Below are 24,603 nucleotides of genomic sequence, written 5' to 3' on the forward strand. Positions count from 1 at the left end.
CCTCACAGGGTTGTTGTGAAGATAAGGTGGACAAAGGGAATACCATGTTTGCTGCTCTGAGCTCTTAGAAGGAGTGGTGATGGAAAATGCCATCAAGTTGTAGTCAACTTACAGCAGCCCCATAAGAGTTTTCAAGGCAAGACGAGTCAGAGGCGGTTTTTCATTGTCTGCCGCTGTGTAGCCTTCCTTGGTGGTCTCCCATGCACGTACTAACCAGTGTCAACCTGCTTAGTTTCCAAGATCTGACTAGGGTCTTTTATGCATGTGCATTTTGACTTACTTTCTCAGTGGTCTGACCTGTTTTTTCGTTGGGGTTATGCATGCATTTTTTGTCCCTTAGAGATGACTTCAGGCCCACCCTGTGCAATTTCCGGGTTTTCCCGATCCTGTTGTAATGCGATTCTTCAATCTCCCCTGAAATCAGCCTGGGTCAAATTGTCCCAGTTTCCATGCATAAGCCAATGTGAGCAAGAGGGGAGGGGGTGACCTTTTTCTCACAGTAAGCACTACAGCCAATTACAAAGCAGCGTTTTCTAGGGGCGGGGACTCAGACCTTTCCGGATTTGAACTGGTGATTCTGTTGTACTCTGGAAACCCCAGGACTTTCTCCAGGGTAAACAACAACATGCACAGCATTTTTAAGATTCAAAACAAAAAAGTGTGGGTCAAGAGAGCCTCGAACCCTAGGAAAACTCCCATGCATAAAAGACCTCTATTGGGTTAGCCTGGGCTATCCAGGTCAGGGCCCTGGAAGGAAACCATAGAGTTTTGGGGGAGAGTGCTAGATGTACTGATTAGCAGGCTCCGGGTGTCAGGTTGCAGAGTCTTGGAAGCAGAAAGCAAGGAGGGTTCCAGGAGTCAGGGACTTTCAGTCAGCTATCAAAGGTTAGCCAGCACAATTAATCAAGCTAAGGTCAGAGTTCCAGGTAGCAGAGTGGCGTCAGGTAAGCGTTTGCTGTACTCATTGCAGCCATGCCTGACAGAGTCCCCCAAGAGCCTTTTATGCTTGGCTCCCACTAATTCAGTCAGAATCCTGCAACAACTCATCTCCACTATTGGCAAACAGCTGCTTTCTGCTCTGGAGGTGAACACTGCGTCTTCTCTCTCACAACTGCATTTGCAATCTCCTCCTACGTTGCTTCAACAATGTAGGTGAGCTGGAAGGCCTGGGTACCACTGCTTGCCCTTCATCTGCTGGCTCAGGGCTGGGGGGTGGGCGTGATTCATCTGCTGACTGAAGACGGAGGGGAGGCCGTGCTTCCTCACCCAGCCCTGTTTGAGCCTCAATCCTTTGCTGGCTGCCTTCTGTTGGCTCTGGGCTGGCTACACAGGGCCCCTCTTCCTCTGATGAGTCCTCACTGCCATCCAGTCCTGACTGACCCATGACAGTAGAGCATCTCCAGCTTGATGCCGGTGCTTCTGCATCAACCCAGAAGTAATGTCATGATATTGGGCACATAGATCACTGACCCCAACCCCACCTCTGCGAAGCTTCTGCCAGTTGCCAGGAAGGACCTGGCAACCCTATGTATAATGCCACAGAATCCACTTTCCAAACCGGCCATTTTCTCCCAGGGAACTGATCTCTGTCACCTGGCGATCAGTTATAATCTCAGGAGATCTCCAGCCACCACCTGGAGACTGGCAACCCAAGGACCTCAATTCCACAAAGCCAACCAAGCCTTCAGAGGCAGGCCTCTGAAGTTCCTTAAAAAAAAAAAAAAAAGATACCTGTCAGTCCAGTGTTTGGCCCATTATTCACTCTGAGTAGCTTTCCATGTGGGTTAATGGGTTAGATTGGAGTGATTAGACTATACGAATTAGGAAACAGAGAACACATCTGCATGCCGGGGGCTGGTGCTCACAAATACTCCCAACTGTGACAGATCTGCCATGCTGGAAGAGAAGGGGGGTGGGAAATCTTTATGGTTTTGTCTGTGGGGCTTCCATTCTGGTGAGGTTGGACTCGGGCCTAGAACTTGCTGAGCTGCTGATGAGAGGTGGCTCTGGGGATCAAGAGCTCTGCTAGGCAGGCAGAGAGAGGGTCAGCCTGTGTCCATCATCCTGACAGACTGGGGCACTTGTCAGGGAATCTCGCAACGAGATTTCAAAAAAACATTAATGAGGGTGAAAGGTGTCCAATCCCCTTCTGTCACAGATGGCAAGACCCCTCCTCAGAGTGTCTCCTTCCCCTAAACAAATTACCTCCCTTGGAAAAACATCTGGTGGCACACCACACTTGTTTGGTGGAGATTTGATCTGTCTTCTCATCTGGGATGGATCGATGCCAAGGGAATGAGACTGGTTGGACTGTGGCCAGGAGAGCTCTATCGTTCCTATTTTCAGACTTTAGTTGGTTCGCCAATGGAGGACAGTGCCATCGAACAACTGGAAAAATGGTTCATTTTCTTCCATTAAAATGGTTTGAAAAGGGGCGGTGCATGTGTGTTCTCACACTGTTACTACCCCTCACTAGGTTTGCCAACCTCCAGATGGGGCCTGGACATAGGGTTGCCAGGTGCCCAGAGGTGGTGGGAAAACCTCCGGCAATTCGACCCTCTGCCCGCCGACCACCTGAGGGTCAGCTGGCAAACATGCACGCGCATCTAGCAAGGGGCCTTATATCACTCAAACTCTTAGTTTGTTGCAAACCGGAAGTGATGCGCATGCGCACAATCCTGACCTCACCCCATAGCCTCCTGTCGAAGGAGAGGGGGAACCTGGCAGCCCTATCTGGACATCACCTGGAATGGCAACTGATCCCCAAATGACAGAAATCAGTCCCCCTTGAGAAAATGTCTGCTTTTGGAGGGCAGACATGGCTTTAGCTCTGGAGCTGGGGGAGAGTGTGGAGCAGCAAGGTTGCCAGCTCAGAGTTGGGAAATTTCTGAAGATTTGTGGGTGGAGGTTTGGGGGGTGGGCTTTGGAGAGGGAAGGGACCTCAGGGGGGTTTAATGCAACAGAGTCCACCCTCCAAAGCAGCCATTTTCTACTAGGGAACTGATCTGCATCATCTGGAGATCAGTTGTAATTCTGGGAGATCTCCAGGCCCTAACTGGAGGTTGGCAACCTTATGGAGCAGGTTGGCTCAAGGCTAGGGTTGCCAGGTCCCTCCTCACAACCGGTGGGAGGTTTTTGGGGCAGAGCCTGAGGAGGGTGGGGTTTGGGGAAGGGAGGGTCTTCAATGCCATAGAGTCCAATTGACAAAGCGGCCATTTTTTCCAGGTGAACTGTTCTATAAAAGCTAGAGATCAGTTGTAATAGCAGGAGATCTCCAGCTAGTACCTGGAGGTTGGCAACCCTGCTCAAGATGTTATGGGTGCCTGAGGTAGGAAGTCCTAGTGGGGCACAATTCCACCAGAGGAACTGATGGCTGAAGATCCCTTTTCAACAACTGCAAGGTGTGTTTTTTTAATTAAAAATTTGTTTCAGTGTTTAAAAAAAACCCCACCTTGCTTTTTATCAAGGGTTCTGAACTGGGTTTACTCTTTTGGGTCATGAGCATAATGGATTTCCAAGCAAATTGCCTCAGGGCTTCACATTCTGCTCCCTACCCATTTGAATTGATTTTTGTTAACCTTTTGAAGTAGAAGAGCAATAAACAATAAATACAAAACTTAAAACAACAAGACTACTTCTACCTAGATGGGGGAAAGTTAATGCATTTTAATTCTCTCTTTAAAAAAAATCCCATCTGCAGGAAGACACCTCAATTCCCATGCAGTTTAAAAACACATTTTAAACAACACTTCTGCTTCTGTGCATTTTTATTCTCCCCCCCCCTCCCCGTCTACAGGATCACACTAGTATTCCTGTCGCTTTAAAAACTTTTGTGTGTGTGTGTGTAAAGCGCCTTCAAGTCGCAGCCGACTCATGGCGACCCCTTTTTGGGGGTTTCATGGCAAGAGACTAACAGAGGTGGTTTGCTAGTGCCTTCCTCTGCACAGCAACCCTGGTATTCCTTGGTGGTCTCCCATCCCAATACTAACCAGGGCTGACCCTGCTTAGCTTCTGAGATCTGACACGATCAGGCTAGCCTGGGCCATCCATTTAAAAACCCAATCTTAATGTTTTTGATTTAAATTAGAAGCAGAATACTATCCACAGGAACAAAGGGACCAGCCTCAAAAATGCAATCATGCAGAGCAGCAATTGAAGTAAATGGGTATATTTTATTTTATTTTAACTCCATCACTACCCAGAAATTGTCCTATGCTAGGCATGCTAGGGGAGGGGCTGTGGCTCATTGGTAAAGCATCTGCTTGGCATGCAGAAGGTCCCAGGTTCAATCCCTGGCATCTCCAGTTAAAGGGCCTAGGCAAGTAGGTGATGTGAAAGACCCCTGCCTGAGACCCTGGAGAGCCGCTGCCGGTCAGAATAGACAATACTGACTGTGATGGACCAAGAGTCTGATTCAGTATAAGTAGGGTTGCCAGGTCCCTCTTGGCCACAAGTGGGAGGTTTTAGGGGTGGAGCCTGAGGAGGGCAGTGTTTGGAGAGGGGAGGGACTTCAATGCCATAGAGTCCAATGGCCAAAGCGGCCATTTTCTCCAGCTGAACTGATCTCTATTGGCTGGAGATCAGTTGTAATAGCAGGAGATCTCCAGCTAGTACCTGGAGGTACTATCTGATATAAATGGATGAGTGTTCCACATTTATTGTTCTATATTGTTGTTATTGAATAATTACATTTAGTGTTCTTAGAGCTGGTGCTGTTTTTGGTTTTAACAGTACCTGGAGGTTGGCAACCCTAAGTATAAGGCAACTTCATGTGTTCATCTTTAATTAGGGTTGCCGGCCTCCAGGTGGGGCCTGGTGATCTCCCCAAATTAAAACTGATCTCCAGACGCCAGAGAAAATGGCTTGTTTGGAAGGGGGGACGCTATGGCATCACATCCCTGCTGAGGTCCCTCCCCTCCCCAAACTCTGCCCTCCCCAGACTCCACACCCAAATATCCAGGAATTTCCTGTTTTATGGAGGTGGGTTGTGCCTCCTGCATCTGATGTGTCCAACTCTCAGGGTTGTTGTTACCTTTTATGGAGCCCCAACCAGAGGGAGCTGCCTCACCTTGCCTCTGCTGGGGGGCAATAAGGAATCCTGTTCATCAGGGTGAAAAATCAGCCATAAGCAAGTTCTCAAAACAATCAGACGGAAAGAGTCTTCCAGGCCCTTTGCCTTTGTTGATCAGAGCCTATCTTTCCCCTCCAGAGTGAGTTGTGGATGATTTTCTCCTCGCTTCGCCTCCCATCCCTCCTCTCCCCCCCCCCTTGATTCCCTCGTTGCCATTATTTTCCTTTCATGGGCTCAGCCGCACCAAAGGGAGGACTGATGCTTTTTTGTGTCAAACACAAACAATATCTGAGCATTGTTGCAGTGCTATTGACAGCTTAATTCCTTCTCTTGAGCCTTCCCTACTTCATTTGTGAAAAGCGCCACAATTATCCCCGCAGTCTGTTGCTGGAGAGACCATCATCCACGCAACTAAAAAGGACTCCAGATGGGAGCACCTGATGGCAGACAATAAAGGATTTCTATCGAGCTCTTGCTCGAGGAGGACTGCATCCTCCTTTTGCCCCTGAGCTCAGAGCTTGTGTGTTGAACTCTGGGCTGATCAACAAGTTCCTCGGCTGCGCTCCTTCTTTCCCTTTTCAGCTGCAGCCGGGCAGTTAACACACATCTAGATGCCTTGGGTCAAAAGTCCTGAGAGCGTCTCCTCACTGACTAAAGCTGATGCTGAAGGAAGAGGAAGACCCAGCACTAGATGGATTGACTCCATAAAGGAAGCCATGACCTTCAGTTTGCATGACTTGAGCAAGGCTGTCAATAATAGGATGTTTTGGAGGTCATTCATTCATTAAGTTGCCATAACTTGGAAGCAACTTGACGGCATATGATATGCACACAATGCCAGTGACATCTCACACTGAGCTATCCGTTGTTCCATCCATGGTCTCAGGCAGAGAAGGACTTTTCCCAGTCCAGCTTTCCCAGGTGGACTCTGATCTGGAGAACCAGGTTTCCCTACTCCTCCCCACTCCTCCACATGAGCGGCAGATGCTAATCTGGTGAACTGGATTTGTTCCCCCACTCCTACACTTAAAGCTGGCGGGGTGATCTTGGGCTAGTCACAGCTCTTAGAGCTCTCTCACCCCCACCTACCTCACAAGGTGTCGGCTATGGGAAGGGGGAGGGAAGGTGATTGTAAACTGGTTTGATTCTTCCTTAAGTGGTAGAGAAAGTCAGAATATAAAAACAAACTCTTCTTCTTCTTCTTCTTCTTCTTCTTCTTCTTCTTCTTGCAGACCATTTAATAAGAGATGCCAAGGACTGACTATGGGACCTTTTGCCCTTCCCCATTCACCAGGTAGCCCTCCTTAGTAGAGCACCCCAGCAACAGCACCATTGAGAGCTTCCCAATATACTATGTCCAAGGGGTTCAATAGATCCACTCCCCTTTTCCCTGCCTTTAGAGGCACCCAGAATCTTCTGCCTGAACTGACTGCTTTGTTTTGCCTCCCAAGAGGGCCACCTCTGGCTATGAATAAAGCCCTATTTTCCTCATGCATCAACAAACCCCCTCAATAGCATTTGCTACCCCTGCCAGAAAAAAATCTGCTCTAAAGGATTGGTCATTTGGCATGCAGAATTCTGCAGGGCTCACTGGACAGTTCATGTAAAAATCAAGGTGGGGAAAGAATGGCAAGCTCAAGGGTAGCACAAATGGAAATCACGGAAAGGTTCCAACGATGCACCTGTGTTCAAGGAAACAGGAAGTGTGTATGTATGTTGTTACAGGGGTGGAGCTGGAGGAGCATCATTGGTCACCACTGAGTAGCAACAGGAGGTAATGTGATCCATCTTCAGCCTTTTTTGTTTCTCTTACACACACATACACAAATTGACATCTCCTTTAGAACTCTGGAAGATATCTCTTTGAACCACCAAAAAGACAACTAAGTGGGTTCTAGATCAAATTAAGCTTGAACTCTCCCTAGAAGCTAAAAAGACTAAACTGAGGCTATTGCTCTTTGGTCACATTATGAGAAGACAAGAGTCACTGGAGAAGACAATAATGCTAGGAAAAGTGGAAAGCAGCAAGAAAAGAGGAAGACCCAACATGAGATGGATTGACTCTATAAAGGAAGCCACAGCCCTCAGTTCTTAAGACCTGAGCAACGATAGGACATTTTGGAGGCCATTCATTCATAGGGTCACCATGAGTCAGAAGCGACTTGAATGAACAACACACACACAAGATGATATGCAAAACTGAGAAAGGAAAGCACAAGATGAACTTCAACTTCAGCAACTGTAGTCTGTGAATAATTGCCTGAATTCATGAAATAAAAACCTTTGGGGAGCATTTTCTTCTGGTGACTTTTGGTGAAGATACATCTTTCAAGACTGTGAGGAGATAAAGGAAGCCCTCTTCAGGAAGACGTATGGAGCCAGGAGTTTGCTCCGTGGGACAGCACCTTCTCCTCAGCAATTAATCTCTCTGTGCTCATGAAGTGAGCTGTTCTGACTGCCCCATAGATGATGCAACCCTGCCCAGGTTCTGGGAAAACATTGTCCTCCATCCCAGCACCCACCCTCAAGAGAAAACAGGAGGCAAATGGTTACATGTTTATGAATGGAGTCCTGGCATTTTAGTGCCCTTAGCTTGTTGGAGGGATCCATGTTTAATACTTCAGAAACCTGGTTGTTGCAATGCTTGTAAGATCTGTAAACAAACCTTTTTTTGTTTGGGGGGGAGAAAGTGCCAGTACTCATATATAAAGGTAAAGGCAAGCACCAGGTCATTACTGACCCATGGGGTGACATCACATCCCGGTGTTTCCTAGGCAGACTATGTTTATGGGGTGGTTTGCCAGTGCCTTCCCCAGTCGACAACACGGTACCCCCAGCAAGCTGGGTACTCATTTTACTGACCTCAGAAGGATGGAAGGCTGAATCATCCTTGAGCCTAGGGCTGTCAATTCGGTTCGGCCCGAACTGAAAATCAGCCGAATTTCCCCTGATTCGGTGGTTTTTAGTTCGGGAGGAACCGAACTCAAAACTGGCGGGCAACCAGGGGGGCCGAATTCAGCGAGTTCGGGAGTTCGCGAATAAATTCGGCAAATTCGGCCGTCAGTAAGCAGCATAACCGTCAGTAAGCAGCATTCTCCTCCCCCGGCCAATCGGTGGGCAAGCTGGGTCTTCTTCTGGCCAATCAGTCAGGATTGAGTACTGGAGGAATCAGCTGATGTGCGGCCCGGCCAGGGAGAGAGAGAGAGAGCGAAATCCTCGTGTGTGGGGGGTGCTTGTGCACATTTGCTCCTTTATGTGGCTGCAGGGGGCGTATTTTTGGGGGTACAGACACAAAACTTTTAGTGGAGCTTCAGATGAAGCTTCTTAAGATACCCCCCAAGTTTTGTAAACATTGGGTCAGGGGGTCCCGAGATATGGGCTCCCCCCTTTTTCTTTCCATGGCTGCAGGGGGCGCATTTTTGGGGGTACAGACCCCAAACTTTTAGTGGAGCTTCAGATGAAGCTTCTTAAGATACCCCCGAAGTTTTGTAAACATTGGGTCAGGGGGTCTCGAGATATGGGCTCTCCCCCTTTTCCCTCCCCCCCTTTTCCATTTATGTGGCTGCAGGGGGCGCTTTTTTGGGGATATAGCCCCCCAAACTTTTAGCATAGCTTCAGACAGTTATTCTTAAGATACCACCCAAGTTTTGTAAAGATGGGTTCAGTGGGGGCAGAAATATCGCCTTCCCCCCTTTTCTCTTTCCGTGGCTGCAGGGGGCGCATTTTTTGGGGTGAAGATCCCAAACTTTGAGCGGAGTTTCAGACCAGTGTTCTTAAGAGACCACCCAAGTTTTGTGAACATTGGGTCAGGGGGTCCCGAGATATGGGCTTTCCCCTTTCCCCTTTCCCCTTTTCCCTATTGGGATGAATGGATCAGCGAGCCGATCCTGTGTGCATCTTCTCCAGAGCAAAATGTGCCGTGCCTAATTGGAATCATCTTGGATTACAAGTCCTCCCCAGCCCCTCCTGATGGAACAGAAGACAGCCACAGTAAGACCCCTTTGGGGGCTTTAATCTATAACTTTTCTCCTGTGTATGTGTGTGTGTGAAGGGGAAAGCAGAGTCTGTGTGTGTGTGGGGAGGGAGCAGTTTCTGTGGGCGGGGGGGAAGCCAAAGGGGGCTGTCGTCGGTTCTGCCTGGGGTGTGTGTTCCCCCTCGAGTCTCTCGCTCCCTGGTTTGAGGGGGGAGGTTTCAGTTGTGTGTCTTCTGGTTTTTCTCTGTTGCAAAGGTGTTGTTTTACAAGGCTGAGTTGCTTTGCAAACAGTTGTCGGGACTGGGAGCTTTGTGCGTGGGCGGCAAGCTCTGCTGAGAGATGCACATTAAGGGTGGGGGGACCCCTTTCAGGGCCCATATCTCAGCCCCCCCTGACCCAATCTTTACAAAACTTGGGGAGTCTTTCAATAAACGTCCTTTGAAGCTCTGCTGAAAGTTTGGGACCTCTAACCCCAAAAATGCCCCCCCAGAGCCGCGGAAAGGCACGATTGTGTTTTTAATGGCTTTATTCAGCCGAATTTTTTTTCCGAACTTTGAATTCCCGCCGAATTGAACGGATCCGAAGTGAGGGAGTTCGGACTTCGGCACATCCCGAATCTAAACGGGCCGACTTCGGCCGAATCCGAACTATACCGAATTTTTTTAAATTCAACAGCCCTACTTGAGCCAGCTACCTGAAACTGACTTCGGTTGGGATTGAACTCAGTATTGCGGTTTACCTCTCTGTGCCACAGGGCTCCTCACTCCTTACTCTTATATAAGGCTGCACAAATTTTCACCAATTTTCCCCTCAGGGCTTGGGAAAGCTCCCCAAAAAGGTGCTAGTACTCAGTACTGGCAGGTATCACCACACACAAAAAGCCCTGTCTGCATATAATGACCTAAAATGCTGTAAATTGTGTACATAGCTCTTGACAGGCAGTTTAAAATGTATGGATACTGGGAACGGGGCAAGTGCGTGTGTGAGAAATGGAGAGACGTTGAATGACAGAATGAGAGAGGGCCGAGTCAGAAAAGGAGAACAGGAAGGGTCAGGATGAACAGGCAGGGATTGTAAAGTGAGATAGTTAGGAAAGGAAGAGATTATTGATAAGATTAGGAAGGGGTAGGTTTAGCGTTTGTGTGTGATGTAAATTTTCCATTGACAGATTTATACTTTTCCAGTATTGTGCTGAAGGATGGGAGAAGTGATTGAATATTCTGAACTCTATACAAATTTCTATTTGTTTTGTTTTATACATATGGTGTCCTCAACAGTTCTTTGCTTAAGATTAATGGTTTCAGCAGCTAAGTCAGCCTTTGTTACCAAAACGGGTGTTTGTTTTTTTTAGATGATTGAGGATTCAGGATGATCCTGGTGTCAGGGTAGGTTGTTGGTATCGAGGGAGGTGGGATAGCAGAGTACAACTCGGGTTCAAGAGATCTGAAAAGGCCTAAACAGAAAAGGGATTACAGATCTGAAAGGATATAAAGAAGCAGAGTACAAAAATAAGAAAGAGTGAAGGAAGATCCACACGGATCAAAATATCAGCTCAGCAAGAGCTGAGGCAAAGTCACTATCTCTTTGCATCAGTTCAGTAACAATAATATTGGAAAGTCCAAGACTTACCACTGAGGAAGGAAGAGATTAAGATTAAAAATCATTTTTTCTAGTATAGGTGTGTTTAATGAAAGTCCTCAAGAAGAACCCCTTAGCCTCCCCCGCACCCACAAAGCAGGCGGTTAAAGCCCAAAGAAAGATTGTCATTTTACCTCAGAAGCCATTATTTGAAACTAAAACCAGATTCCAACTTTAGTAATTGGAGAGCTGGCGTGTGCCTGCCTGAATCCTTCCCATACAGCAGAATGTGCTATATTAGTGGGTTTCTTACAGGGTTGCCAGGTCTCTCTTCACCACCAGCGGGAGGTTTTGGGGGGCAGATCCTGAGGAGGGTGGGGTTTCGGAAGTGGAGGGACTTCAATGCCATAGTGTCCAATTGCCAAAGCGGCCATTTTCTCCAGGTTCTCTATCGGCTGCAGATCAGTTGTAATAGTGGGAGATCTCCAGCTACTACCTGGAGGTTGGAAACCCTAGTTTTTTAGGCCTGTACCTGTGCCTGAATCGTTGACCACAGAGTGGCAGTCTCACAAACATATGTGAATGCAGAACTCCCCTTCATGTCTCTTTGTGTTTGACATTGACAGTATCTGTTTTGGTAAAAGGATGTGTGTGGAGACTCTGCCTTCCCTCATCTCTATTCAGTTACAACCACAAAATGGACAGGGATGCAAGATAGTTGTCCTTTGTAGGTAAGCCTGGCAGGACTGCTTGGATGGTTTACAAGTGAAGCCAGCTGCATCTTCGAAGCTCAGGAAGATGGAGGTATTGTGGCTCAGTAACAGAGCATCTACTTGGCATGCAGAAGGCCTCAGGTTCAATCCCTGGTCATCAGTTGAAGGGATCAGGTAGTAGGTGATGTGAAAAACTTCCATCTGAGCCCTGAGCCCTGGAGAGCTAGTGCCAGTCTGAGTAGACAAGACTGACTTTGATGGACTGATTCATGAGGTACTAGAAACCAGTAAGGCTTCTGGTAAGAGCAGCACCCTCCTTCTCTTTATGGACAGCTGAAGGCCAATATCTCTGCCTTAAGCCATCTCCAGAGGTGTGACCAATTCCTGTACCTTGACAAAGACTCAGAGATGGCTGCCCCAGGGGCACCTGACAGTTTTTCAAATGCTCCACTGTGTCGGTCCGTAGTCATCCCTGGTCAGCTGGGAATTGCCTAATGAAATGATTTAAATTACTCTCTTGACAAATGCTGAAATCTCTGTACCCAACAGACCCTGAGACTTTTCTCTCACCCTGTAGCAAAAATGACAAGGGAAGTTTTCCCCCTCCCCTCCACCGTCTCTTTCTCTAGCAGCTAAATAAATAGCTCAGCATGCCAATCAATCAGCTCCCCCTCAACTTAGGAAGTTATTGAAATCTTTTAAATGATCCTTTATTCCTTCTGGAGGACAAATTGCCCAGGGAAACATTTAAGATTGCAGAGGCCTTAGGGGAAACTTCTGTGTCTTTGCCAAGGTGAAAACAGGGATGATTTCAGTTCTTTACCCTCTGAGGTTCTGGTCCTCCAATGCAGAGGTATGCTGTTGAAGGAAGGGGACCCAATCATTGAACACATGAAGCTGCCTTATACTGATGGTCCATCAAAGTCACTCTTGTATACTCCGACCAGCAGTGGCTCTCCAAGGTCTCAGGCAGGGGTCTTTCACATCACCTACCCTCCTAGTCCCTTTAACTGGAGATGCCAGGGATTGAACCTAGGACCTTCTGCATGCCGAGCAGATGGTCTAGCACTGAGCCACAGCCCCTCCCCATTCATCAGGGTTCTGTTTGGGTTGGACTTTTCCCTTCACAGTTCATTCTACAGGGTGAGGGATCTGTTGTATCAGCATCAAGTAAGAACTGCCACAGTGGTTTGGTTCAGCCATAACCTGTGGATGCCAGTGGAATGAAAACACTGCTTAAAGAAGACAGAAATGGCAGAGAAACCGAATGAAACCTTTGCATCTGTTTTTCCCCGTGGAAAATGTAGAGCAAGTACCCTTGCTAGGGTCACTATTTTGGGGGAGGTTATCTGAAGAAGTGAGCAGCCTGAATAGCCCGGATTAGCCCAATCTCATCAGAGCTTGGAAGCTAGGCAGGGCTGGCCACAGTTAGTAGTCAGGTGGGAGACCACCAAGGAAGAATAGGGTTGCTATTTCGAGGCAGGCAATGGGCAACAACCTCTGTTCATCTCTTGCCTTGAAAACCCCATGAGGTGGAACTTCGTGGGGTCACCATGAGTTGGTTGCAACCTAACAGCACACAATTATTATATTATCTGAAGAACTGAGTCAAACTGAGGTGAAGAGAAATGAAGTTCCAGAACGCCTACCTAAAGGGAAAGTAAATAAGTCTCTGGGTACACATGGAAAACAACTGAGGGTTCTTAAGGAACTCAAATAAGAAATTATTTATCTACTAACCAGTATATGTAACATTTCTAAGATCAGCCTCAGCATCAGAGGACTGGAAAGTAGCAAATATTATACCAATTTTTGAAAAGGGGTCCAGAGGGGATCTAGGAAATTACAGGCCAGTTAGCTTAACATCTGTTCCACATGAATCGATAGAAACTGTTATTTAAAATAGAATTATTAAGTACATCAGGCAACAAAGCTGGCTGAGGGGAAATCAACAAAGGAAAGTTCTGCCTCACCAACCTTTTGGAGTTCTTCGAGCAGGTTTACAAGCATGTGGATGAAGGTGACCCAATAGACATTATATACATCCACGTGATACCTCACCAAAGACTCCTGAGTAACCTTAGCAGTCTTAGGATAAGAGGATGGATCCTCTTATGGGCTAAATTTGGCTAAACAACAGCAAGCAGAGAACAGAAATAAACTGATAGTTTTTTCAATGGAGGGAAGTGAGCTGGTGGGTCCCACAAGGATCTCAATTGCCAGCATGGTGTAGTGGTTAAGAGCGGTGGACTTTGATCTGGAGAATCAGGTTTGATTCCCCACTCGTCCACATGAGTGGCAGAGGCTAGTCTGGTGAACTGGATTTGTTTCCCCACACAAAGCCAGCTGAGTGACCTTGGGCTAGTCACACTCTCTCAGCCCCACCTACCTCACAGGGTGTCTGTTGTGGGGAGGGGGTGGCGATTGTAAGCCCGTTTGATTCTTCCTTAAGTGGTAGAGAAAGTCAGCATATAAAAGCCAACTCTTCTTCTTCTTCTTCTTCTTCTTCAATTGAGAACCATGCTATAAAAATTTTAAATGAATGATCTAGAATTTAGGGTGAGCAGTGTAGAACCCCCCTCCTTTTTGATGATATTAAGTTATTCAGGATGGTGAAAACCAAAGTGAGTTGTGAAGAGCTCCAAGAGGGTCTCTCTAAATTGCTGAATGGGCAACAGTATGGCAAGTGATGTTCAACCAAGATAAAGGCCGTTACCGCACTTGTATTCCCAGCGATGTATTAAGAGTTTGAAAACATTATAAAAAATACTGTTCGCACTTTGTTTGGCCCCGTTAGTTGTGAAGATGTCTTCCAACCATTTATAAGCCGTGGTATCCAAAAACCCTTTTAAAGCGATATTTTTTACAACATTTTCAAACTCTTAATACATCGCTGGGAATACAAAGTGCGGTAACCCCCAAAGTGTAATGGGATGGACAAAAACCCCTAACTTTAGATATGTGCTGGTGCAGTATGAACTAGAGAGGGAAAGAGATCTTTGGGACATAGTGGATAGCTTGACAGAAATTACTCAGGTGTGCAGCAGCAGTGAAAAAGGCAAACCATGCTGGGGATTATGAGGAAAGAGGTTGAAAATAAAATAGCCAATATAGTAATGTCCTTGTATAGATCTATAGCACGGCCTCATTCAGAATATAGTTCTAGACACCATTTCTCCAAAAAAAAAAAATTGCAGAGCTGGTGAAAGTGATATGACCATGCTGAGAAATGACAGTGATGGTGGGGGCAAAGGATAGACTGTGGCAGGGGCTCCCCCTACTGGAGGGGCTGTGTCTAGCAGGTTACCAATCAACAAGGGAAGAGGTATCTGAAGTGTGAGATTTCTGCTATGCGTTTGTTTGCTCTACAGTGGATTTGAGATGTGCCACTTCTTCAGGAGAAGGAATCTGCAGGTACATCAGACCATGGTTAGCTCAGCTGTGTCTCATCTGACCCACTCCTACCAGTTCGGATTCTGAATCTGACCTGTTGGCTGCTGGACAACTGCTCTTAGCTCCAATGTGCTGCTGCCTGCTTTTCATCACTTTGGTTGCTCCAGGCCACAGCCAACAAATCAGGAGAAGTTACTTGTCTAAACAGGTGTGTGTAAAGTGCTGTCAAGTCACAGCCCACATGTGGCAACCCCAGCAAGGGGCTTTCATGGCAAGTGAGAAGTGGAGGTGGTTTGTAGGGTTGTGCAAAAAGAAAATGGTAAAATTTGGGTTTGGGTTGATTGGGCCCAATTTTTTCGGTAAACCCAGAAAAAGCTGAATACCCATACTGGTAAAGGTGACTGTTGCTAATAGAACTGTTGAATATTCGGCTTTATTTCCAGATTTACCGAAAAAATTGGGTCCATTTTAGTCTATGGGGATTATTTTTAAGCTCCTCTGGGGGCATTTTTGGAGGCAGAGTTCCCAAATTTTCATGGTAGCTTCAAGGTACTCTCCTTGCATGAACCCCAAAGTTTGGTGAAGATTGGGTCAGGGGGTCCAATTTTATGGGGTCCCAAAAGGGTCATCCCCCTCCTCCATAGAAAATCATGGTAAAGTTTACAATGCTTTTCTATAGAGGAAGGGGTCAACCCCTTTGGGACCCCATAAAATTGGACCCCCTGACCCATACTTTGCTTAACATTTCCATAAAGACTGTTGCTAATAGAACTGTTGAATAATTCATGGCCTCTGGGCCCAACTCTGCCTACAAACATTGTGACAAATGACTGTTTCTAGACAAGCACTTCCAAGGAGTCCTGAAACAGATTGTTTTACTTCTTGCCTTGTATTCCCAGTGAAGTGGGGAGAGGTTTGTGGGAAGCTGTGGCATCTCAGACTCATGCTTTGCAGGCTGTGCAAATTGTTGCTGATAGATATCTCTGTGTATCTCAGAATGCAAACCACTTAATGTTGCTGCTGTCACATGGGACTAGAGTTGCCAGGATTGTGTAAAGAAACCAAAGATCTACTACATATGTAGAGATATAAAGAGAGAGAACCAGCCAGAAAAGATTGTGTGTAGAAGAAGAAGAAGAGTTGGTTTTTATATGCCGACTTTCTCTACCACTTAAGGAACACATGAACACATGAAGCTGCCTTATACTGAATCAGACCCTTGGTCCATCAAAGTCAGTATTGTCTACTCAGACGGGCAGTGGCTCTCCAGGGTCTCAGGCAGAGGTCTTTCACATCACCTACTGTCTGGTTCTCTCAACTGGAGATGCTGGGGATTGAACCTGGGACCTTCTGCGTGCCAAGAAGATGCTCTACCACTGAAGAATCAAACCGGATTACAATCACCTCCTCTTCCCCTCCCCACAACAGAAACCCTGTGAGGTAGGTGGGGCTGAGAGAGCTCTAAATGCCCAAGGTCACCCAGCTGGCTTCATGTGGAGGGGTGGGGAAACAAACCCAGTTCACCAGATTAGCCTCTGCCGCTCATGTGGAGGAGTGGGGAATCAAACCCAGTTCTCCAGATTGAAGTCCACTGCTCCAGTGTAGGCTTGCTCATGGGGGGGGGGATGTTGAGTGCCCAGAGCCACTCACCTATACTTTTTCAGGGGATAGTAGCTTCAGTGTTCAATAGTCTAGAAATGGAGTACTAATTGGGGCAGGTTGTGGCACAAACTGGAATTAGCTTGCAACCTGTGGACCAAGACGGCAGTGCCATCAAATGTGGAATGGTTTGTCTGAAGGGAAGCAGAGAGTGATTGATGTTCTTCTCCTTGCTACACTTTCTAACTTGGCTTATAGGAAACACAAAAGGTTCCGTGCACTAAAGAAGACCAGATGTCTGGAGAGACGTAACCTGTTTGTTTTGCTTCTGCCAGAACACAGGAAATTCCACCTGTATTGGCTTGGCACTGGGACAGAAAGACCCAAAAACGTAAAAGCCTGGCAATAGCATGCAAAATCCATTAGAAGCCAGCTGTTGTGGCCGCACAAAAGGGTGATCTTGAAAAAAGAACTGGGGTTAGAAAAATTCCATATGGCAGCAACTCCAAAATCAAGCAGAGGACCAGTTCAGACGCTAGTAAGTTTACCAGAAGCAAAAGTACAAAAGGCTGCAGCAGGAGTGAGAGAAAGCCATTATGGGCTGGTATTATGGGCTGGGCCCTGACCTGGATGGCCCAGCTAGCCTGATCTCGTCAGACCTCAGAAGCTAAGCAAGGTCAGCCCTGGTTAGTATTTGGATGGGAGACCACAAAGGAAGTCCAGGGTTGCTATACAGAGGAAGGCAATGGCAAACCACCTCTGTTAGTCTCTTGCCATGAAAACCCCATAAGGGGTCGCCATAAGTCGGCTGCGACTTGACGGCACTTTACACACACATTATGGGCTGCTAAGAAAGTGGCTGGAATGGTGTAAGGTGGCCTTTACATGCTTATGACTGAAATCCCAGAATAAAAGACCCTAATCCATGTGTATGTAGGAAAACGCTAAAATTGTAAACATATATGAAGAGCAGCCAAGGGAAAGACCCTGCATTCTGTTCCCTCCCCTCGCATTTGGACAATTTACCACCGGACTGCCCAAATTGGGGGGGGGGGGTGGCGAGGGAATGCAGGGTCTTTCCTGTAGCTGCTCTTCATTTATCGTTACCATTTTAGTTTGTTTGTTTGTTTGTTTTTGCTAAAATTGCACTACAAAACAAGAAAACGGGGAGGGGGGGCTGACTGACCAGGACAAGACTTCCTGCCCTCCCCTCATAAGCATCCTCTGGTCTATTTCACACTGCTCCCAGACATCAGGGAGCAAGCAGAGCTGGGTTGATTCCCCCCCTCCTCTTGGTCAATTTCATAAAGGGAGTTTTCTTATGAACCTTGCAGTGAGGTAGCCACAACCAAATTGGTCGGGGTGTGTGTGTCTGTCTGGGCCCTTCTCTGCTAGCTGTAAAATGGCCACTCGATTCAGTTAAAATGAAAGAATCCCACTTCGGGGCTGGCGGGGGTTCATGACGTATTTCAAAAATATATATTACAGCCAATTACAAATCAACATTTTCAAGGGGAGGGACTCAGAAGCTCCGCATTTTCACTGGGGATGCAGAATTGATCACAAGTTACTCCTGGAATTTCTTCGGGGTAAAAAGCCCCCATGCATAGTATTTTGAGAATTCAGATCAGAAAATTGCATCTGCAGAGTGGCAAAACCAACACAAACTTCCCATGCATAAATGGCCTAAGAAAGTCATTCTCACATCTGGGCTTCAGTACCATTCTGAGCCAAACCACAGTGGGTATTTCTGCCCATGTAGTTTCTCATGCTCCTGCGTAACAAGATGCCTCATCAGACACTCCATCTTCTCCATCGGACACAATGACTGAAGGTTCTCTACCCCTGGTCTGTCTCTAGCCCTGGTCACCTTAGTCCATATTTCGGTTGGGTCTGATGAACCTGCTCACCTGAATAGTCAAGTAGCTTAACCAGCCTTATCCAGGGCGATGTTTTCAGGTGGATAGCCATGCTGATCTGCCGCAGGACAGCAAGATTTAAATCTAGTAGCACTTTAACGACCAAAAAAGATTTCCAGGGTATAAACCTTTGAGAGTCAAAGCTCCCTTTGTTAGATACCCTTCATCAGATACCCTTCTTGTGTCTGACAATGGGAACTTTGACTCTCAAAAGCTCATAGCCTAAAAATCTTGTTAGTCTTCAAGGTGCTTCTGGGCTCAAATATTGCTTATCCAGGGAGGTTTCTCCTTACCACTGAGAGGAGAAAAGAAGCCCTCAGGGGTAGTTCAGGGCAGTTCCAGAGCAAGCACAACCCAATTGTATATGGAACATGCTTATAAAATCAATTTCTCATACTTAGATTGTTGTTTTGAGACACTAGCCCTTCTCTATGCAAGCAAGGAATTATGGGATTGCCTAACAAGAGTTGCAAGACTGGCTGTCAAACATTGTTCTCTCCTTTCACATCATCAGTAAGAGATGGGTTGGAAATAAGAGGCTACATCTGCTGAAGGTGGTGGAGTGGGTGGAGCCTTAAGCCTAACCCAGAAAGAGATGCCAGATGGCAGCCAAAACAAGGGATAATACTGTCATCACTCTGCAGATGGCAGCGTAAGGCTGAGCTGGGTCATTGTAGGGTTGCCAACTTTGGTTGGGAAATTCCTGGAGATTTTGGAGGTGAAGCCTGGGGAGAGGAGGGCCCTTATCAGGATATAATGCCATACAGTCCACCCTTCAAAGTAGCCATTTTTATTCCAGATGAACAAATCTCTGTGATCTGGGTTATCAGTTGTAATTCCAGGAGATCTCCAGGCCCCACACCTGGAGGCTGGAAACCAGCAGCCCACTTCTGTAGGCTGTTGACAGAGCCATTTCCTTCCTTGGCTACCTCCTCAATGGAGGTGGCCTCCTCATCCTTGCCTGCCATATCCTTTGCTAGCTGTGCCCACGGGCAAAGAAGTCTCCAGGTTGCCACAATGACAAGACAGGTCATGTATACATGGGTAATTTCACTCACGCTTGCTCCCGGTCTGTCTCAGTTGTTCCTTGGAGTTATGCATGAGTTTTCCATCCATTAGAGATGACCTCACTGCCAGCCCTCACAAATCCTGGGATTTCCCATTCTTCCATCTCCCCTGAGATCAGCCTGGGTGAAATCCCCATGCATAAGGCAAAACACAGGACACGGAAGCTTGGGGGAGTGACGTTTCTCTCACAGAAAGTACTACAGCCAATTACAAAGCAGCATGTCAAGGGGTGGGGATTCAAATGCTTCCTGCTTCCTCTGAGTTCTTTCTGAGCAGAAGAAAGGATTTTAAAAATTAGGCTTGGGTCCCCCCCCTCTTCCCGGTTTCTTTTATAGAGATCTAGCTTTTTAAATGCTTTTTTTACATGGTAATTGGGTTTCGGGGGGGGGGACTTTTATCTCACAGTAAATACTACAGCCAATTACAAAGCAATGTTTCAAGGGGTGGAGACTCCAATGCTTCCTAATTTGAGCTGGGAGACTGCTGGTGCATAGATTCGCAACAGGAAAATGTGGGTCCAGCGAGCAACGAACCTCAGGTAAAACTCCCATGCATAAACGACCACAGAGTACCTTACCTGGCTAGGAGTGGTTTTTCAGCCTCTGATTTGCTACTTTAATTTATAATCTGAGCTTCATGTCTGAAAATAACAGAGTGTGTGAAAAGATTCCCAGTTTTCTTTTTTTTAAACACCCGGGGAAAGTAGATTTCTCAGACTGAAGTTTAAAAAAAACACCCAAAAAACACAATCCTCTCTTTGGGATTAATGCAACACATCAGTTGTATTAATTGTTCCATTAAATTACATGGGATTGCTCAAAAAGAATGTTAATGTAATTTCCTTTTTAACTGTGTGCAAGTTAATTTTTAATCAAAACTGACAGGAGCAATTTAAATCAGGTGCCACCACTTTTCAGAGACTCGAATACAGTATGAATATTAAACCGTCTGAGACAGTGCGCAACACTAATGCCATTCAGAGACGAACAAGTCGGCCGTGCCACAGGATTCAATTACTGATGTGCCTTGGCCAGCCAGATTCCCCCCAAGGAACTGGTTTGCCTTGCACCGGCAGCGCCAGATCCGGGTACAACACCGGCTACTAAAAGGCGGAGACACTTTTCAGCAAGGCAAAGGGAAGGGAAGCCACCAAATCACCTCCGCCACCCACCCCAGAAAAGCAGACTGGACATTTGGCTCTATGAGCGAGGCAGTGGTGCTTTTCCTGGAAGAAGGTAAAGAGCACTTTTCAGGGACTTGGATAACTGTGCCTGAAACCATCACCGACATTCGCTTCCCTCGTCCCGAAAAGCTTAAGTGAAAGATCCTCTTTCAAAGCTGGCCAAATATCTGTCTGCTTTCTGTTCAGCATTTCCGAGTGCTGATCAGTGCTCATAAATCACCCTTCCAGGAAGATAAAGGGATTGCTAATAAGAGGGAGCTGGCTCATTGGCAAAGTAACAAAACAGCTGGTATATAGGCAAGTCTGCCCATCGGTCCAGTGGGATCCTTGAGCAGGCTTTCTGTCTGTCTGATGGCTCTGCCTTCCCTTCAAACATAGGCATGGCCCTATCTAGAATCTAGCGGGACATGATTTTCAGCTGATTCATTTGTATTGACTTCAAAGGGCTAAAAACCAGGGTAACCTGGCTAGACTAGGCTGGGAGTGCCTGGTCATTATACTCAGAGGATGATGCATTATTGCTATTTGACACTGATGCATTCCATCCACAAATTTTAGGTGACTCTGCACAGGGTGCCCACCATACTTGGAAAGTGCCATCAAGTCACAATTGACTTATGGTGACCCCATAGAGATTTCAAGGCAAGAGACAAATAGAGGTGGCTTGCCATCGCCTGCCTCTGTGTAGCAACCCTGAACTTCCTTGGTGGTCTCCCATCCAAGTCCTAGCCAGTGTCAATCCTGCTTAACTTATGAGAGCTGATGAGATCATCAGCCTGGGCCATCCAGGTCAGGGACCCAGCATGTCTACTAAAAGGTTAAGGTCCCCTGTGCAAGCACTGGGTCATTACTGACCCATGGGGTGATGTCACATCCCGACATTTACTAGGCAAACTTTGTTTGTGGAGTGGTTTGCCAGTGCCTTCCCCAGTCATCTTCCCTTTACCCCCAAGCAAGCTGGGTACTTATTTTGCCGACCTCGGAAGGATGGAAGGCTGAGTCAACCTTGAGCCGGCTACCTGAAATTGACTTCCGTTGGGATCGACCTCAGGTCGTGAGCAGAGCTTGGACTGCAGTACTGCAGCTTACCACTCTGTGCCACGGGGCATGTCTACTAGGTCTCATTTAAACCAAACTACCTGGCTTTAGGGGGGGACTGTCCAGAATGCTGGCAGAGACAAGGGCCAGAGGCAGGTGGCATAATCAGAAAAACAGTCGAAGGTCAGGTACCGTGCTGTTCAAGTCCAACTTCCGAGCAGAGGGGCAATCCAAATCCAAGGTCAAGTTCAGTACCAAGGCCCAGGTTACAGAGGTCCAGGAGTTCAGAGAATAACAGAGACATGTGGTGCCTCCAAGCAAACGAGTTGCTTCCACAAATGCTGAACTCATTGCCTGCCTAAATAGACCTTATCTTAATGCAGACCAGCTTTCGCTCATTACGGATTCAGGCATTCCCAGCTTCATCATTGCTTAGCGCTCTATGCAAAGCCTGTAGCCTTTCACTTTTCCGACGGCTTTCTAACATGGCCCTGATCTTATGGCACTGAGCCTCCCTCCCTTATGGCCTCCCTTTGGAAAATGTAACCAGACAATAAGGCACCAAAATAACTGTCAGGCCAGATCAGATGGCTTCTGGAGGAATAACTTTGTTCAGAATAGGAACCTTTCTGATAGTTAAACCTGGGATGTAGCTAGTCCAGGTTTGTATTAGTACATCGCTAATACTTTCCTCTGCCCTGGCCTGGAGGGGCCAGGCTGGCCTGATCTCATCAGTTCTGAGAAGCTAAGCAAGGTTGGCCGTGGTTAGTACTGGGATGGGAGACAACCAGGACTGTTACGCAGAGGCAGGCAATGGCAAACCACCCCTGTTCATCTCTTGCTTTGAAAGCCCTACAGGTTCGCCAGCATGGTGTAGTCGTTAAGAGCGGTGTTTTGGAGCGGTGGACTTCAATCTGGAGAACCGGGTTTGATTCCCCACTCCTCCACAGGAGCGGCGGAGGCTAATCTGGTGAACTGGATTTGTTTTCCCACTCCTACACACGAAGCCAGCTGGTTGACCTTGGACTAGTCACGCTCTCTCAGCCCCACCTACCACACAGGGTGGCTGTTGTGGGGAGGGGAAGAGAAAGTGATTGTAAGCCGGTTTGATTCTCATTTAAGTGGTAGAGAAAGTCTGCATATAAAACCCAACTCTTCTTCTTCTTCTTAAGTTGGCTATGGCTTGACAGCACATTCCACCACCAATACTTTCCCCTAATGCTGCTGCTCCTGCCGGCGGTGTGCTTTACTAGACCAGGGAGAAGTGAACAGGGAGGAAAGGAAACCAGTGTGCTGAAGCACGAGAGTTTACTAGGTGAAGCTTTGGAGGGGTCAAGAAGACGTTGAGCTCTGCTGTGCCCTCCTGCTATCAGCATCTGGCGCCGGAGCACCCCCTCATTGAAGTCCCAGCCATGCCTCTAATAAGCCAATTAACTAATACTTTAGATATGATATGGCCCGGTTGCCACTAAACCATCATCCCCCCAGCATGGTCACTATAAATCCTCCCCCCCAGCCTGGTTGATATTATATCAGTTTGCTGAGTTGTGCTGACATTAATAAGGAGTGCCGCAAGCAATGAATTTTATTGTGGCGATATTTATTACGAATGATATATAGAACGAGAGCCGTCGACACAGCCCGTCCCGTGAATTATGTTTGTTGCCAAGAGTCGATCTAATGATCTAACTCGAAATAAATTATAACACAATGTGTTTTGAGAGGGTTCAGCTTTGTGAAGTGGGAGTGGGTGTTCTTTGCAGAGGCAGCGCTGAGGGGAAAGGGGGAAGAAGAAGTAGAAGGGAAAGGGATGGGAGGAAAAGGACAGGAAAGGAGCCGGTTCCTGCCAATGTAGTTTCAACTGCCACCTACGACTGCAAAGAAGGGTATTTAAGCTGCAATAAAGCAGTGGGGGCTTAAGAGTGAGAAGATCAATACATCGTTTAGTTGCAGAAATGGACAAAACGAGGATAATTGCCATTTGCAGTTGCTGTGGGAACCATAATTTTAAAATTCCTGACTTTTTGTGAACCTGCAATCTTCAGCCAAGAGCAGCGTTGACGCTTGGGGCCTTTCTTAGAGGAAACCAGCCAATATGGGGCTAGGAGCAGTGTGCTAGGAAATCATCATTTTCTAAAAATAAAGAATACATTCGTAGTGGGTTATTTCCCTACCCACACACACCCCTTCAAGAAAGGAGGAAATTTGCCAGCAACATTTTCTTGAGTATGTTCAGGAGCAAATTCGGTAAGCCGGTCTTGGCTGTGCTGCCAGTGCGTAAATTGGAAGGCTCACCCCTTCCTGGAAGCCTTACTAGGGTTGCCAACCTCCAGGTGGTGGCTGGAGATCTTCTGGGATTACAATTTATCTCCAGGCAATAGATATCAGTTCACCTGGAGAAAATGGCCACTTTGGAAGGTGGACTCTATGGCATTATACCTCATAATACTCACCAAACCCTGCCCTCCTCTGGCTCCTCCCTCAAAGTCTCCTGTTGTTTCCCAACCTGGAGATGGCACCACTAAGCCTCACCCTTAGCCCCACTGAAGAGTTGTGAGTGGTAGAGCTGCACTGAACATCTGTCAGTTTAAATTTTCAGGTCGACACTGTCAATTTCATTGGGGTGTAATTCCCCTCGCCTCCCCGCAAAAAACACTTTGATTGTGTGACTAGAGTTGCTAGCTCCAGGCTGGGAAATATCTGGAGATTTTGGAGGTGCAGCCTGAGGAGGGGGGTTTGGGGGAGGGGAGGAACTTCAATGGAGTACAATACCATACAGTCCGCCTTCCAGAGTGGCCATTTTCTCCAGGGGAACTGTCGCCTGGAGATCAGTTGTAATAGCAGGATCTTCAGCAACCACCTGGAGATTTTCAACCCTATGTGCAAGTATTTGCCAACTCCAGTTATGATTGGCCTTTGGTTCCCCTGCTGCTGCTTGCTTTCTGAATGTGTCACCTGAGAGATCTCACTCGATCAGGTATCATAGAGATCTCACTCAATCAGTCATGCTGCATACCTATTCTCTCTAGTATCAGAGGAGCATGCCTATTATTTTGGGTGCGGTGGAA

This window comes from Euleptes europaea, chromosome 3 (genome assembly GCF_029931775.1).
Source record: "Euleptes europaea isolate rEulEur1 chromosome 3, rEulEur1.hap1, whole genome shotgun sequence".
NCBI classification, from domain to species: domain Eukaryota; kingdom Metazoa; phylum Chordata; class Lepidosauria; order Squamata; family Sphaerodactylidae; genus Euleptes; species Euleptes europaea.